This window comes from Rhinopithecus bieti, unplaced genomic scaffold (genome assembly GCF_001698545.2).
Source record: "Rhinopithecus bieti isolate Rb0 unplaced genomic scaffold, ASM169854v2 scaffold_31127, whole genome shotgun sequence".
In the NCBI taxonomy this organism is placed as follows: Eukaryota; Metazoa; Chordata; class Mammalia; order Primates; family Cercopithecidae; genus Rhinopithecus; species Rhinopithecus bieti.
Window position 1 is genome coordinate 573264 of NW_016813970.1, and position 17269 is coordinate 590532.

The 17269-nt window shown below is 37.4% G+C and overlaps 1 long non-coding RNA gene across 1 annotated transcript; it reads left to right on the forward strand.

Moving 5' to 3' along the window:
- Positions 1-391: 391 nt before the first annotated feature.
- Positions 392-10211, forward strand: LOC108513526 (uncharacterized). The gene is made up of 5 exons (XR_001880925.1): positions 392-505; positions 5199-5377; positions 5870-5914; positions 7723-7812; positions 9805-10211. It is a non-coding gene; the product is annotated as an uncharacterized LOC108513526 (long non-coding RNA).
- The last annotated feature ends 7058 nt before the right edge of the window (positions 10212-17269 follow it).

The window sequence follows — 17269 nt, forward strand, 5'->3', positions numbered from 1 at the left end:
TTTAAAGTTACTGGATTCACGATAAAGCCTACTGCAGATCCATTGCTGTCAGCTTTCCCATCAGAGAGCAATCTGGCAAACTGACAGCTACATGGTATCTATGACCCAACAATTGTCTGGTTCTTAAATAAACACTCCAATTCCAGGTCAGGTGCGGTGGCTCACGCCTGTAATCCCAGCACTTTGGGAGGCCAAGGTGAGTGGATCACCTGAGGTCAGGAGTTTGAGACCAGCCTGGCCAACATGGTGAAACCCCATCTCTACAAAAAATACAAAAATTGACCAGGCGTGGTGATGCATGCCTGAAATCTGAACTACTCAAGAGGCTGAGGCAGGAGAACCACTTGAACCCAGGAAGCAAAGGTTGTAGTGAGCCGAGATTGCACCACTGCACTCCAGCCTGGGTGACAGAGAAAGACTCTCTCAAAAAAGAAAAGAAAAGAAAAGAAACACACAACACTCCAATTCCAGAAATAAAGAGTGAGGTTCATGAGTATGTAAGAAGGTATGTGTTATAGGTAACAAATTAATACTGTCCTTAAATTCTAGAAAATCATAAAATTGTAATAATATCTCTTCTTCTGACCCAGCCCCTAGAAACTAAGTAACATTTCGCAAAATTAAGAGTTCAATGAAATACTGCCTCTAGAAAATCATTTAAATTGGCCTGTTGAGTGATTTAAAATTTATTTTCCAGACCTCACTCATTATACATTAACCAGATTAATTTACACCAAAATAATATAGTTTGGGATAAAAGAGAAGATGAAGATAAAGGTATTGGAGTAAGATATAAAGGAAAAAAATTAAAGCTAAAGAGAGAGCAATGAAACCCACTAAACTGATGAGTTATCAGAAAAGAGTATACCTGGGTAGAAGACAGTTTTAACAAGTTTTCTTATACTTAGTGCTTTAAATTTTGATGGTTATAACTTTGAATTATTCAAAATATTTACCATTGGCATTTGTCTTTGCACAAAGAAAAATATATTTATTTATTTATTTATTTATTTTTTTTTTTTTTTGAGGACGAGTCTCCGCTCTGTCGCCCAGGCTGGAGTGGAGTGGCCGGGATCTTCAGCTCCTGCAAGGCTCCGCCTCCGGGTTACGCCATTCTCCGCCTCAGCCTCCCAAGTAGCTGGGTACTACAGCGCCCGCCATTCTGCGCCCCCTAATTTTTAATTTTGTTTAGTAGGAGATGGGATTTCACCGTGTTAGCAGATTGGTCTCGATCTTCCTGACCTCGTGATCCGCCCGCTCTCGGCCTCCCAAAGTGCTGGGATTACAGGCTTGAGCCACCGCGGCCCGGGCCAGAAAAATATGTTTTAAACCAAATCAAAGTGAAGAGATTATTTCAAAACTTTTCTCATTTTAGGACATTATCTATCATAAAGATATATTTAGAGAATTTTAAAAACTTTTTCCTCAGCAATATTATAAAATAATATTCTTTCCTTTACATAATAATAGTCCCTTCTAAATATATATTAAGCCTATTGAATAAGTATATCATTCTATATTTATAACTGTTTTACACAAACGTGATTTGCTAATATTATGCTATAAATTGTATTCTGTAATTCTGAGGAAAAAATATTAAGGCTGATTTTTATACCATCATTTCATTTTAATAGTTTCTTTGATACAAACTTTTTAATATGACTCCAAGACATAATATCATAATTAAGTTAGCTTCTACCAATTTAGTAGGAGATAAGCTATGTTGTATTACTCCAACAAAGCATCCTGGGAAAAGTCATTCATTTATTGATTCAACACACATTGATGCACTCACTGTAGCTGTAAAGCACTGTGTTAAATTCCATAGGGAAACACTGATGACTGGAAAATGAGGCTGGCATCAAACTCACTGTCTAGTAGAATGAAATGTTCACAAATGACAAAAATGTAGTGAGCATCATTAGAGCAATACAGATAAAGGATAATAAGCTCTGTGAGGATAGAGATCATTTATATCCCACTTTCTGTTGCATCTTCTGCACCAGGAACATGCTCTGGTACTTTGTGTTTCCTGAAGAATAAAGAAAGAGGAGGCAATTGACCTAGGCTTGAAAGATATAAGGATATAGACAAAAGACTCTAAAAAAACACATTTGTAAAAATCAAAGTTATACTTCTACATCTTATGTCATTAATTCAGTTCTTTTCCAGCTTGTGATGAATGGCAGAATGTGGTTCCAAACCTCCCTCTCTGCATTGTCCTGTCACTGCAATCCAAAAAATCATCAATAGGACTAAGGGCATTGCAAGCCCAGGAGGTATCACGGTTGCTCAATCCAATGAGTGTTGCATCTTTCAAAGGAGTCACTTTGAAATACACTAAATAATATCATTATTCAGTATACGCTTGAAACTTTTATATATAAAACACTTTCAGAACCTGCATCAGTTGCTTTTAAACATTGTCAACATCCTCAGTATTCACAAAGGATCAGAAATCAGAATGGCCTTAGATCCCTTAAGAAGCAAAAAAGAAAAAAAAAATCAAAACAAAAAGACAGTTGAGCAAAGTCTGCAAAATTCTGAAGGAACTGGTTTATGGGACACAGTATAGTGTGACTACGACAAATGTAAGCCCCTTTTCTAAGTATAAATTCCAACTCAAGCGTTTTACTTCGGCCTTTGGTAAAAATGCACCCTACCCTATTGTTGCTTCTTTTAAAAAACAAATTTGTTATCAAATATTTAAGACCCATAAAAAGATATAAAGATTTATAATCATGAACACCTAGATGCCCACCATTCAGGTTAAGAATTAAAATACTATGATAGCTTAAGCTTGTCACATTCCCCTTTTTCCTTCCTGAGTGGGCAGCGATCATCCCAAATTAGATGCTTCTCATTACTGTGTATTTCTTGTTTTTTGTTTGTTTGTTTGTTTGTTTGTTTTGAGATGGAGTCTTGCTTGTTGCCCAGGCTGGAGTACAGTGGAACAATCTCCGCTCACTGCAAGTTCCGCCACCCGGGTTCACGCCATTCTCCTGCCTCAGCCTCCTGAGCAGCTGGGATTACAGAGACCCACCACCATGCCTGGCTAATATTTTGTATTTTTAGTGGAGATGGGATTTCACTGTTTGAGCCGGGATGGTCTCGATCTCCTGACCTCGTGATCTGCCCGCTTCGGCCTCCCAAAGTGCTGGGATTACAGGCGTGAGCCACCGCGGACGGCCCTGTGCATTTCTTGATAGTTTTCCTACATCTGCATATAACCCTAAACAATATATGTTTTCATAAAATTGTAAAACTTTAAGCAGTAACATACTGCAATATTCTTTTGTAATTTTTTTTTTTTTTTTTTTTTTTGAGACAGACCAGGCTGGAGTGCAATAGCGGGATCTCAGCCCGCTGCAACCTCCACCTCCCACGTTCAAGCGATTCTCATGTCTCAGCCACCTTAGTAGCTGGGATTACAGGCATGCACAGCCATGCCCAGCTAATTTTTGTACTTTTAGTGGAGACGGGGTTTCTCCATGTTGGCCAGGCTGGTCTTGAACTCCTAACCTCAAGTGATCTGCCTGCCTCAGCCTCCCAAAATACTGATTACAGGTGTGAGCCACTGTGTTCCGCCTGTAATGTGTTTTTTGTGCAACATTATGTTAATATACATAGTTCTGGTTCATTGACAGACTTAACAGTTTGCCTCCTTTTTCTCCTGTTAGGTCGGTGCAAAAATAATTGCGGCTTTTACCATTACTTTCAGTGGCAAAAGCCGCAGTTATTTTCGCACCAACCTAATGCTATGACCAGTACGACCCTGAAGATTTTTGTTCATGTACCTTTGAGTTTATGAGTGAGCTTTTCTTTAAGTTGTGCACATGCCAGGAGATTTTCAGGCTTTTATGGATAATAGGCATTATCAGTTCACCATCTATTACCAAATTGCTTTCTACAGTGGTTGAATTGATTTGTATACTCTCACAAGAAGTGTATAAAATTACAGTTGCTTCACATCATCCTTTATACTTTTAAAATTTTATCAATCTGATGGATATTTTAATTTTCATTAAAATTACTACTAGTAAGGGTGTGTGTGTGTGTGTGTGTGTGTGTGTGTGTGTGTCCTCTTCTGGTTGTTCTTCTGTGAATTGATGATGATGTTTTTTGCCCTTTTTTCTATTAAGTTGTATACTCATTTTTAAATTTATACAAGTTCTTCATATATCTTGGATATATGTTGCAAAACTTGTACATGCTACAAATAGCTTCCTCTAGTCTGTGGCCTTTTTACCATAATTATGTTATCTTTTGTTAAAAGTTTCAGTTTTCATGTAGCCAAATTTCTCAATTTTTTGATGACAGTTTGTGTTTCCTATACCTTTTTTATCTTGTGCTTATAAGGGTATTCTCCTATATTTTTCCTAAAATGTCATGCATTTTGTCTTTTTTATTTAGGTCTTTAATTCATCTTTTGGGTGTGCTGTGAAGTAAGGATTTGACTCTATTTTTTTTCTATTTTGGTAACTAAATGTCTTGGCACCATGTACTGGCTACTGATCTACAAAGCCACCTCTGCCAGACATCAAGTTTTTATGTATGTCTGTGTCTAGACTCTCCATTTGTTTCCATGGTTTCTATCAATCCCCACATTAATATAACACTTTTAAAGTCACTGTAACTTTATTATAAATCTTGTTGTCGAGTAGAACAAATCATACCCATTTCCATCCTCCTCCTCCTCCTTTCTCCTCTTCCTTCTCTTCTTCCTCCTCCTCCTTCTTTCTCATCTTCCTCTTCTTCTTCCTCCTCCTTTTCTTCTTTCTTTTTTCTTCTTTTCTGTCTCAGATGATTATGCTCCTTTCATGTACATTTTTGACCACTGCTCTTTTCTTGCACATTTTCAGATTAGCTTGTCAAGCTCCATAAAAACTGTATTTTAGTTTTGATTAGAATTACTAAATAATGTTTTGGATGAAGCTATACAAAAATCACACCTAAATTGATAGGTGGGACTTTTATAATGTGATTCTGTGTAAGACACACAAAAAATTGCTTTTTAAGTAGCTAAGACACACTGTAAGAGTGTGTAGTCCTGTCTGTTACTTAACTTAATATTCTTTTAACTCTTCTGGATGAAGAAACTGTAGTCATTTTATGGTTCTAAAAGAGAACAATTTTAAGCTTTTAAAATTTTGGTCGCTCTTATTTTATATATAAACATTTTGCTTTTGATTTTTTAGAGAAACAAAATTTCTTTCTCAGAACGGGGATCTTCATTGTAATTAAAAGCATGCTAAGCAGGCACGTGATAACCAGCACTGCCACATATTTTCTGCCACAATCATCTAATAATCGTCCATTTACATGAAGAGCAACACAGGTAACAAGAGAGAAAGCAGTATTTGAAGGCTGAAAAAAGGTAACAACATAGTCTGTCTCTTCTGATGAGCATTTGTGTTGGGGGCGTACAAAAAAGGAAAATGAAGGATCAAGATAATTTGAAAGTTATAGAAAAAAGCAACTGAGCTAAAAACAAAAATGAAAAAATGGATATACTGATTAGCTTGATTACAGCAATTACTTCACTCTATATGCCTATACCAAAACATCATGTACACTTAAATATATGCAACTTTTTCTTATATCTCAACAAAGCTGCAAAAATACTAAAGCAATGACAATAAAAGTGGAATAAAAAAGAATAAACAATAAAGTAATATATTTTAAAGTAAAATATTAGAGTATGTTTTAGAGGAGTCAGCAGTATTGTTTTATCAAAATGCTTAGTAAATATTATTATGTCTTCAATTCTCATCTCTTCCCAGCCTGTTTTGTAAATCTGCATTTTTGCTGTATCTTCTGATTTTTTGACTAGCTTTTACTTGTATTCTCTATCACTTTATTCTAACAGCTTCAAATTTAATAAACTGCTGATTGTTCCTGAAGATATGCTAAGGTAAGGGTTTCTACAACATTTTTTTCAATTTGCTGAGTGAATGAGAACTTGCTGTTATGGTTCCTTAGTTCCTGGGTAACTATGAAATCTCAAAAGCTTTAGTAGCAGTACACTATTGACTGCTAATATTTTTAATACCAAGACTATGTGCTATCTCAAAAATTATATGAGAGTTTGTTTTATGAGGCTTAGCAAAATTAACTTGCACAAGTTCACACATCCAGTCAATGTCAGATATGAGACTTAAACCCAGAGATGTCCAGCTCTAAAGTTTACAAGAATAAACATCAATGCTTCTGTTATTTGTTGATATTGCCATAACACAAAATTTACTTCTGTAAAAGCATGTAAAGTGAATTCTGTTTTTCATATTGTTAGTTTCAGCTGAAATAACACTTTTATATATACGTTACAGAATAGGGGATATTTGCAGCCAGAAGGAATAACTTACTACTCCCTAACATTGTGTTACAACCTATTATTGTTTCCAAAACTCTTCTGATTTCTTTATTCTCTTTTTTTTGCTGCTCCAATCCTTAGATTTGCTCAGGTGATTATCAGAATTTCAAAATTATATCACTAAAGCTTTGATAATGCTTAAGAAAGATAGAACAATATATCTTAATCTTTTCAAGCTGCTATGACAAAAGATCAGAAATTGGGTGGCTTATAAACAACAGATATTTATTTCTCACAGGTCTAGGGACTGGGAAGTCCAAGATCAAGACACCAGCATTGGGTATCTGGTGAGGACTCACTTCCTAGATGGCCATCTTTTCACTGCAGCCTCACCTGGCAAAGGCATGAGGGATTTCTTTCAGGCCTCTCTTATAAGAACAGTAGTCACATTCATGAGGTCTCTGCTTTTATAACCTAATCACACCCAAAGACACCACCTCCCACCTCCTAATACCATCCCCTTAAGGATAGGATTTCAACATATTAATCTGGCAGGAGGAACAATAATTCAGATCTTAGCAGATAAAACAAAGTAAGTAATGTAGAATGAAAAAGAAAAGATTTTTTTCTTCTTCTTTTTTTTTTTTTTTTTTTTTTGACAGAGTCTCGCTCTATCACCTAGGCCTGAGTGCAGTGGTGCAATCACAGCTCACTGCAACCTCCACCTCCCAGGTTCAAGCAATTCTCCTGCCTCAGCCTCCCAAGTAGCTGGGATTACAGGTGCCCACCACCATGCCTGGCTAATTTTTTGTATTTTTAGTAGAGACAGGGTTTTGCTATGTTGGCCGGGTGGTCTCAAACTCCTGACCTCAGGTGATCCACCCACCTCAGCCTCCCAAAGTGCTGGGATTACAGGCATGAGTCACCTCACCTGGCCTAGATATTTTCTTTAAAAGTCTCAATATTCTAGACCAAATATTATTCATAAAATAATACTCCAGGAAATTAGAGGAAAATAAAGTATACAGTGATTGCTTAGAGTGAGCCCCATTTATATTTTACAAACAAAAACAATTTTTAAGAGCTATTTGGGTTTCCAAGACTAAGTAATTAACATGGCAATTGTCATAGTACTGTTAAGTATTAATTTAATAAATGATTATCTCACTTGGCATTCCAAATACGTCAAATTGAAAATAGCTTCCTGGCCAAATGAAAATATATGCAACTTTTAATAAAATGATTACAAAAGTATATTTTTTCATAGCATTAAAGTAAGTATCATAGATGTTTCTAACCTGAATAACGTACAAAGATAAATTGTTCTGATAACATTGCTGGCCTCAAGTTGTATAACCACCCTGGATTTCCAAAGCCTCTGATACTTAGTGTCTCTATTGCTTTCCTAGGGATCAAGGTTTCAAAAAGATCCAAAAAACTGGGTTTACAGAAGTAGACTGAGTGTCGTCTGACCTCAAGCGTATGGGATGCCAGGCCAGGTAAGTGAATTTGTAAAAATAAATAATGGGCTTAGTATTTCTAGAAAGAAATAATAAACAAGAACACCTATTTCAATGTGGTAAGGGGAAGACATTCTTAAAATGATAGGACATACCTGAGACTTGATAATTTAAAAATGAAAATAAAAATACATGATGTGGTAAAACTGGCTTTCCAGTTTGAAAAAAAAAAAAAGAAAGAGAACGTTCTATTTTCTCGCATCTTTCTCCAAAATAATTCCTAGGTAGATAAAAAATATCAGAAGAAAACACAGCTTATGGATAAACATTATTATATATTGGAGGAAGGTCTTCCTTACCATGACATACATGCCAAATCCAAAAGAAAAATATTGTTGAATTTAACTCCCAGAAGTGATTTAAAATTAATAATTAAATAATTAAAATAATAATAATAATAGGCAAAGCTAAAAGTAAAAATAAATCTGTATATTTGCATCAATATGCTAGAGGATTATCTCCAATAAAAATGGTTTCAATAATAGACTGGATAGTAAAAAAAAGAAGAAAAGATAACAGGCAGTTCAAAGAATTAGAAATGTAAATGGTTAAAAACACATGAAATGATAGAAATGCAACTTCAGACTTGAGGATGCTGTTTTTACTTATCATATTAGTAAGTATCTTACAAAACATTAAAAATATCCTGAATTGATAAGGGCATGATAAGACAGGGTTCCCACATGCTATTGATAAGAATATGAATGGGTACAACCATGTTTGCAGGGTAAGTAAGCGGTATCAACTAAAAGTTTAAGTGTGCATATCATTTAACCAAATAATTCTACTTCTAGGTATTTATCCTAAAATGTTTACAGTATAAATATTTAATGTGTAATGACCATGTGTCTAGTCCAGCAATTTGATTGCAGCATTATAAGCAAAGCAAATGTGTAAACTAAGCTAAACAGACATACTTAGGAGACTGATTAGATAAGCTATTGTACATATAGCTTTTTAAAAATTGAGTAATTTTATATATATTACCATAGAAAAATATCCATAATAATTTAAATGAAAACAAAGTAAGTGAAAAGTAATATATTAAGTGAAAAAATCAAGCCATAGACTAATATGTTTAGCACATTTGTTTAGAATAATCCCATCTGTAACATGTTTATATATGTGTGTACATATATGTATAATTTTATATATGTATTTATGTTACACAATATTGAATTTGTTACAGAATTTTATATTTATTATTACTATTGACAATAGAATAGATGGATGGATAGATAGATCAATAGATCTGATTTTCTTCCTCTTTGTCTCCTATTTCCCTTTCTCACTTCTTTGGTAAGGCATCCTTTCTTATTTAGGATGGTGACACTTCAAAGCTAGCTAGAGAGCTGGTTAATATGAGCGAGAGAAAGGTGTGTAAAAGCTTCCATTGTGAAAAACTGAAAAGACCCATGCCTTGTTCCCAAGGAGGACCTCCCAGGACCTTCCAGGAGGGAGCCAGGCTCCAGTGTCATTACCTTGAGAGCCCTCCAGGAGGGAGGGAGTCCTCCATAGTCGGAGACAGACAGAGATGTATCTGGAGTGGGGAGTGGAGAAGGAAAGAAACTGGAATGAGAAAGGTCTTCCAAAGTCCATTGCAGGCAGACGCTGAATGGACTAAGGGCAACAACTTGGGAAAAATGAAGAATTACTTTGTAGTTGTTTGTTTCGTATTCTATTTGTATTATCAGTGGACTAATAGTAAGAGAGTTATCTTTCTTCCTCTTTCTGGTAATGGAGTATACCTGCACACTTTTCCAGATGTTGTTACAGGAAGCACTAGGAATATTTATCAGAAGATTCTGAGATTATGCATTGAATTGTTAAATCCTAAGGAACAGGATGGGGATGAATATGAAACGTTTTCTACTTCATTCAGTTCTACATTTTTCAATTTTTTAGAATTAAAACATAAATTACTAGAAAAAAAACTGTTATCAATCTCTTTTCTGTTTCTGTTTTCCTTAGGCAAAGCATCTCAGAAAGATAAAGATTTGGTTTCCACCATTTAATTATTTTCATCCATCTTTAGTAGAAGAGCATGTAGGAATCAACACATATTTATAAAGCATGTGCTATGTGAATATAGCATTCTGCTCCAGAACATGAAGAAAAAAAGATGTTGAGCTTTTCTTTGGGGAAACCAGACTACACACATGAAAAGTGATTAATGTAAAGCAGAAGTTACATACCTAGAAATAGTAAGCTTTATGGGTGATAAGATATGAAGTGAAGTAACTAAGGTCAGAGAGAGAAATTCGGATAACCAAGGAAAAGATAGTCAAGTCACTACTGTAAGCCAAAATCCATTAGTAACCTTTGAGTGTGTGGTGTCAGCAATGTGTTTTAGAAGTTAGCTAACAGAGGCCGGGCACGGTGGCTCACGCCTGTAATCCCAGCACTTTGGGAGGCCGAGGTGGGCGGATCATGAGGTCAGGAGATCAAGACCATCTTGGCTAACACGGTGAAACTCCATCTCTACTAAAAATACAAAAAAATTGGCCAGGCCTGGTGGCAGGCGCCTGTAGTCCCAGCTACACCTGAGGCTGAGGCCGGAGAATGACGTGAACCCGGGGGGCGGAGCTTGCAGTGAGCCGAGATCGCGCCACTGCACTCCAGCCTGGGCGACAGAGCCAGACTCCGTCTCAAAAAAAAAAAAAAAAAAAAAAAGGAGTTAGCTAACAGAGACTGAAAGAATTATGAGAAAACATGTGTCTAAATTGGAGGCATGTGAAGAGCCTCGAGAAAGCTCTTCTCTTCATAGAATCACAAACTTTAGCACTGGCAGAAATCTGATATATCAGTCTCTTCATTTTATACGTGTAAGTAAGTGAGGCCTGGGGAGGATCAGATAACCAGCCAAAGATCTGCAGCCAATAAATTAAGGCTGGAATCCAGACCTATGGGCTTGCTACCACTCATAAGAATTACATTCTTTAAGTTATGATCTTGGGTTCTTATTGTCTATCAATAAAACTAATGTTCAAATATATGTTCTTTTCTAAAGCCTTTTAAAGTATTTTAAAGTCCATGAAATCTAGGAAGCCATAGATGATCATTCTAAGCTTTTTTAGAACAAGATTACTGAGAATGCAACTGAATTTTAGAGACTACCAGTCACCAAGTAAGTTGCTCAGGCACTACTCAGATTATTCCGATAACATTTGGATGTTCAGGAAGGTCTTGGTTAGCACCAGTGACTATCCCTGCTTCTGCTGAGGATTTTAGCCACAAGTAGGCAAAGATCCTCAAGGTGATAGCAACAGTTTGAAATACACCATTTATAGCTGTTCAGGCAATCTTTCAAGCAGATTAAAATTGAGTCTCTGTCACTGGTTTTAATGGCATAGATTTAGTACCTTTCAGAAACTCTTTTACTGAAGTGTTTGAAAATTGGAGACACTATCAAATTGTATTTCCATTTTATACTCAAAACCTTTTGAGAATTTAGAGAAATGCTTTATTTTATAGGATTAAATGACTTAATGTATAATGTACATAGAAAATATTGCTTTGAATTATCTTTCACAGAGTTTAGAAACAATTATGAAAAAATGACCTGCTAGTCAAATATTAAATGGTAATGTTTTCCTTCATAATTATCATGCACTGGGGCATACTGCTAAAATTATTAATTAATGACTGTATTAGGCAGGGTCCAACTAGAAGACAGAAACTACAGAGTAATTTGAACAGGCAAAGTTTAACATAAAATTTAAATCACAGAATTATTAACTGTAACAGCGGATGGAAGAATTAGCTAGTGAGAAGTAAAGAGAATGCTCAAGAATATAAGAATAGCAGTTGTAGGAGCAGCTACTGCCCTTAGGGCTGAGACATAGCATTTAAAGAAGAGATAGATCTGGGAAAGGCCCCTTCCAGGGATCCATCCCCCATTAGAAAGAGCATAGCCATGGTTCAGTGGACGACAGAGAAGTCTGAGGCTTTGTTTGATGCTGGTGTCTTGGGGAATGCTGTTCACAGGGGTTGCAAGGTGGCAGCGCTCTGCTGCAAGGCCTCCTGTACAGATGCCAGGGGCAGTCACCCACAGAGAAAGTCCAGGTGCTGTTGGCCCCTGGCTGCTGCTGTAGCCTGGCACTGCAGAAAGAGGGCCCACAACAGGAGTCTGCCCAGAAGAATATACTGCTGCCCGGAAGAGAAAAGTCACTCCTCCTCCAGCATCCCTTGGGCACTCTTCTGACAAAGCTTGACAGCTGGCCAGCTGGCAAAGGAGAAATATTTTCAGAGTCCAGCTGCACTGCTCCAGTGCAGAAAATGAAGGGTAAAATTGGGCTGAGATGCCGTCAATTGATTAGCAGCACAACTGTTCAGTTGGGTTCTGAAAAACGGTTCTGGTTATCTGTTGTGTTAGTCAGGGGTCTCTAGAGGGACAGAACTAATAGGATAGATGTGTATACAAAGGGGAGTTTCTTAAGGAGTATTAACTCACATGATCACAAGGTCCCACAATAGGCTGTCTGCAAGCTGAGGAGCAAGGAAGCCAGTCTGAGTCCCAAAGCTGAAGAACCTGGAGTCTGATATTCGAGGGCAGGAAGCATCCACCAGAGGAAAAAATGTAGGCTAAGCCAGTCTAGTCTTTTCACGTTCTTTTGTCTACTTTTTATTCTGGCAGCTGATTAGACTGTGCCCACCCAGATTAAGGGTAGGTCTGCCTTCCCCAACCCACTGACTCAAATGTTAATCTCCTTTGGCAACAACCTCACAGACACACCCAGCATCAGTACTTTGCATCCTTCAGTCCAAGCAAGTTGACACTCAGTGTTAACCATCACATCTGTATTCTTCAATCTTATCTCTGTTAAAATGACAATTCCTATTTAACTGATATTAGTTGTTGGGTGTGGAGGGTGAGTAAATACCTCCTTTTCACCTCACTCATGTTTCATGGGGAGGAACTTTCTCTCTCCACTGCTTCATCTGGGAGTGGTGTATCTGGCCAGTTTGGGAGAATAAACAGGAACATTTGGCTCAGTGGCTTCCTCCTGCTCTTTCCAAGCCAACCTGCCTTCAGGATGTGTACTTGCTTCATCATCATGAAGGTACATTCAGAAGGACATGTGTGCAATTCAGGGGTAGAGAGTGTTAGGTGTGCACACATCTAAGCCACATTCTTCAATTCAGCTTTTATCAGTAATAGATAATTTCAACCTCTACCCTATTGCTGCATGTCCACTTCTCAGTTGGTTCTGAATTCATGTGGGAAAAGACAGGAATGGTATTTATTGACCCAGCTGAAACTCCAATATTAACCTACCCAGCTTCTTAAAGAGAGGCCTATGAATTTCCCATTTCAGCCTGTAGAAACTCTAAATTTGCCCTAACCTCAACCCTCCCTCTACAAGCCCTAACCTAACCACCATTAGGGTTAGGCTACATTTGCCCTACAGGAACCCTGCTTCCTCCTTTCCATTCTCTCTGCCCTCCACAGTTTGATGCACAACTGCACTAAAACACACACACACATACATATGTTCATTTTCAAAACTTGACTTTCAGTCATTTCATTGCCACCTCAGTAGTAAAGCCATGTGTTATCTTTGCCAAGGGTGATGGGTTTTTGAATCTGAGTTCCAACTTTGAAACCTAGGGCTATGAGTAAAATATCCTGCATCAGACAGTTAATGGGGCCACACATATTCTTCCTGGTGCACTTGAAATTGTAGCCACAGACGGTTTCTAAATGACCTACCCAATTTGCCCGTTTTCTGTCTAGGTGCCCCCTGCTTTCAAATGCTAACACTGAAAGCCTCTATTGACTTATGCCCAAATTCCAAAGCATTTTCACTTAAATTTGACATCCCCTGCAAAAATGTATAAGGCCTCAAAAGGAAAATGAACCACATACAGTTTGTGTCCTTAAGAGTTTACAATCTAAAAGTCAAAATAAAGAAAGTACAGAAAAGAGTTATATACATCACAAATAATATGGGGTTCACAAAAGGTGAAAGCACACTTGCCTGGAGTCAGCAGGAAAGGCTTCAAGGCAGAGTTTGCATTTGAGAAGGCTTTGCAGCTTAGGTATGATTTGGACATATGGAAATAGCACAGGGACGAGTGGGTGGAGGGTGGGGGAATAATAAGGTATGCTACTGGCAGGAAAAATACAAGCCTTCTGACTCTCCAGCCAGGCTCTCAAAGCCTCCATTTACTTTAGGATCTTTAGTACCAGGGCAGGAATGCCACCCACATTGCATTGTTTGAACAGTCAATGACATCTGAATGTTAGAGCTCTTAGGCCCATTCCAGGCACAGAATAGATACTCAATACATGACAGCTAGTGTGAGCAACATTCTCTCAGAAAGGCCAAGCAATACACACAGAAAGTGAGCAATGGCTTTACTGGGATGAAGTGAACTGTAGAGTGAGAAGACAGAAAACTAAGTTTGGAACAGATGGAAGAAAGCCTTTAGTAACTGATTAAAAAGTGTAGTCTGTATGCAGTTTGTGCAGTAGAGTCAAAGATTTTGAGCAGGAGAGCAGCATATCCTTTCATTTCTTTTCTTTTCCCTCTCTCTTTCTCGCTCACTCTCTCCTAGAGAGGCTTGTGTTATCACATTTGTCCTTTTGGAGGGTACACTTTTCCATTTTGTTCCTTACGTGTACCTTATCATATTATTCTCTCTCACATCATTCTCCATTCCTGTTCCCATTTCCTTTTCCCACATTAATTATGCCTCCAGTGTTAATGTTTTTGGAAATTTATGTATCTGTGAAGAAATATACATGCTGTATAATTTTAGATATTGGTATCCCTGTTTAATGTATGTAATTTAATATTTTGTAAATATACTGTAGAGACTTTTCTTTTGTACTGTAGAGATTGTTCTCTCTCTTGATCTACATAAATGCTTTATATCATAGAGGCTGTTGTCTTCCTTACTTTTTTCCTCAGTACTGTTTGTAATACCTCTCCACATTGCCACTCATCGTGCATCTAGTTTATTACTTTTCACTGATGCAGAGAACTCCCTAATCGTCTCTTCCAGAGTTTACAAATGATTTCCCTTGTGATCGACAACTACATTGCCTCCAACTCCCTGCTGTCATAAGCAATGATGCAATAAATATCACAATTCGTATCCTATTTACTGAGGACTTGGATTTGTGGAGTCAAAGGGTCATTGTATACTCAATTTCGCCAAGCCCCAGAAAGGCTGTGCCCATTTAAAAGTCCAATAGCAATGCCTGCAGAGTCCTGTTTCCTCACATCCTCACTAACACTCTATATTCTCCAATCTGTAGCTTTCATCAGTCTTACAGATATTGTGTCACACACAAACACACATACACACTTATGTACAGATTTTTTTTCTTAGGATAAAATGTGGAATTAAAATATTGTTAAGCATAAACAACCAAAACAGACTACTTTGAACCTACAGAAGTTTTGAATAGACGCTGTGCTCTGAAAGGCCTTATTTTGACAGGAATTTCTCAACAAAGCTTATTGTAGCAATAAATATTGACTGGCTGACTAAGCCAACAGAAGCCAAGGTGCAGATGAGAATAAATTTAACTGTTTTTCTTTATTTGATGTAGAAAGGTAATAAGTCAGGTCAAAAACCTCCCATTGCATTTAAATACCTGCAATGTAATCTTGATGTTGTAAGCCTGAATTAGCTTATGAAATACATTCCTGTTATTCTTTATTATTATTATTATTTTTTTTTTTTTGAGATGGAGTCTCTCACTCTGTTACTCAGGCTGGAGTACAGTGGCGTGATCTCGGCTCACTGCAAGCTCCACCTCCTGGGTTCATGCAATTCCCCTGCCTCAGCCTCCCGGGTAGCTGGGACCACAGGCACCTGCCACCAGGCTTGGCTAAGTTTTTTGTATTTTTAGTAGAGACGGGGTTTCACCGTGTTAGCCAGGATGGTCTTGATCTCCTGACCTCATGATCCGCCTGCCGTGGCCTCCCAAAGTGCTGTGATTACAGGTGTGAGCCCCTGCGCCCAGCCTCTGTTATCCTTAATATAAGTTTGTTTGGACTTTTTGTTTGTGTGTTTGTTTTAGAGATAGGGTCTCACTTTGTTGCCTAGGCTGATCTCAAACTCCTGGCCTCAAGCAATCCTCCTGTCTCAGCTTCCTGAGTAGCTGAGATTATAAGCACAAGCTGCCATGTGCAGCTCCCTTAACATAAGTTTTAAATAACATCACCAATATATTTTTCCATTTCCGTTTTCCATTTTACAGAAGGCCTACAATATCCACATATTTTGCCCAGTTTAAATTGGTTTTTCTTTGTTTTTTTGTTTGCCTTGATTTGCTGGAGTCCCTTGTACATGCTAGAATAATTTTATCACTTGTTAGTTACAGATGTACAAGTGTCTTCTCCCAATGTGCCTCTCATTTCTTAACTATGTCTATGTCAACCTTCACTCAACAGAAATCTAAGTTTGGGCCGTATGTTTTGTGCTGTGAGGTCTGGTTTAAGCATTCCTTCCCCAAAGCTATGTCACTAAGACACAACTCTACATTTTTTTATCAGCTTTATAATCTTATCTTTCATTTTTAGACTTTTAATATACCTGGATTTTACTTAGGATCCAACTATAGTTGACTCTTGAACAACATGGGTTTGAACTGTGTGTTCCACTTACACCTGGATTTTCTTCCACCCCTGCCAATCCTAAGACAGCCCTTCCTCCTCCTCACCCTACTCCACATTGAAGATAATGAGGGGAAAGACTTTTATGACAACCCACTTTCACTTAATGAATAATAAATACATTTTCTTTATGATTTTCTTAATAACATTTTCTTTTCTCCAGTATACTGTATTTTTGCAAATACTGTTTGCAATGTATAACCCACATAACATACAAAATCTGTGTTAATTGACTGTTTATGTTATCAAGAAGGCTTCCAGTCAATAGTAGGCTATTAGTAGGTAAGTTTTGAGGAGTCAAAATTAAATGTGAATTTTCAACTGAGTGGGTGGTTGACACCCTTAAACCCTTCATTGTGCAAAGGTCAACTGTATATTCTTTTCCATAAAATAATCTGGTTTTCCAATGCAATGAGATTTTTGAAAGTTATTTCCTGATTGATGTGTGAGGACAAGTGTATTATGTGACTATTTATTATGTAAGGATTATCTCTGGGCCCTGCCCCTTTGGTCTATTTTCCTACTCTCATGTAAGTTCCAAACTTCTTAAATAACTTTTTTAATATTATGTTTTCAAATCTGAGAGAGCATGCCCCTCACTTTCACACTTCATTTTCAAAATTATCCCAGCTATTAAAAGACCTGTATTCTGCCATGTTATGCTGATCGTTAAGCTATGGTCCTTCAGCTTCCAGTTAACCTCTGTACCCTCTTTGTAAAATTACATTTCTCCTTTCCCTAGTGGCGTCCTTTTAGGATCTGTTACTAGGGGATAATAAAGGGTGCCTGGGAGGAGGAAGACA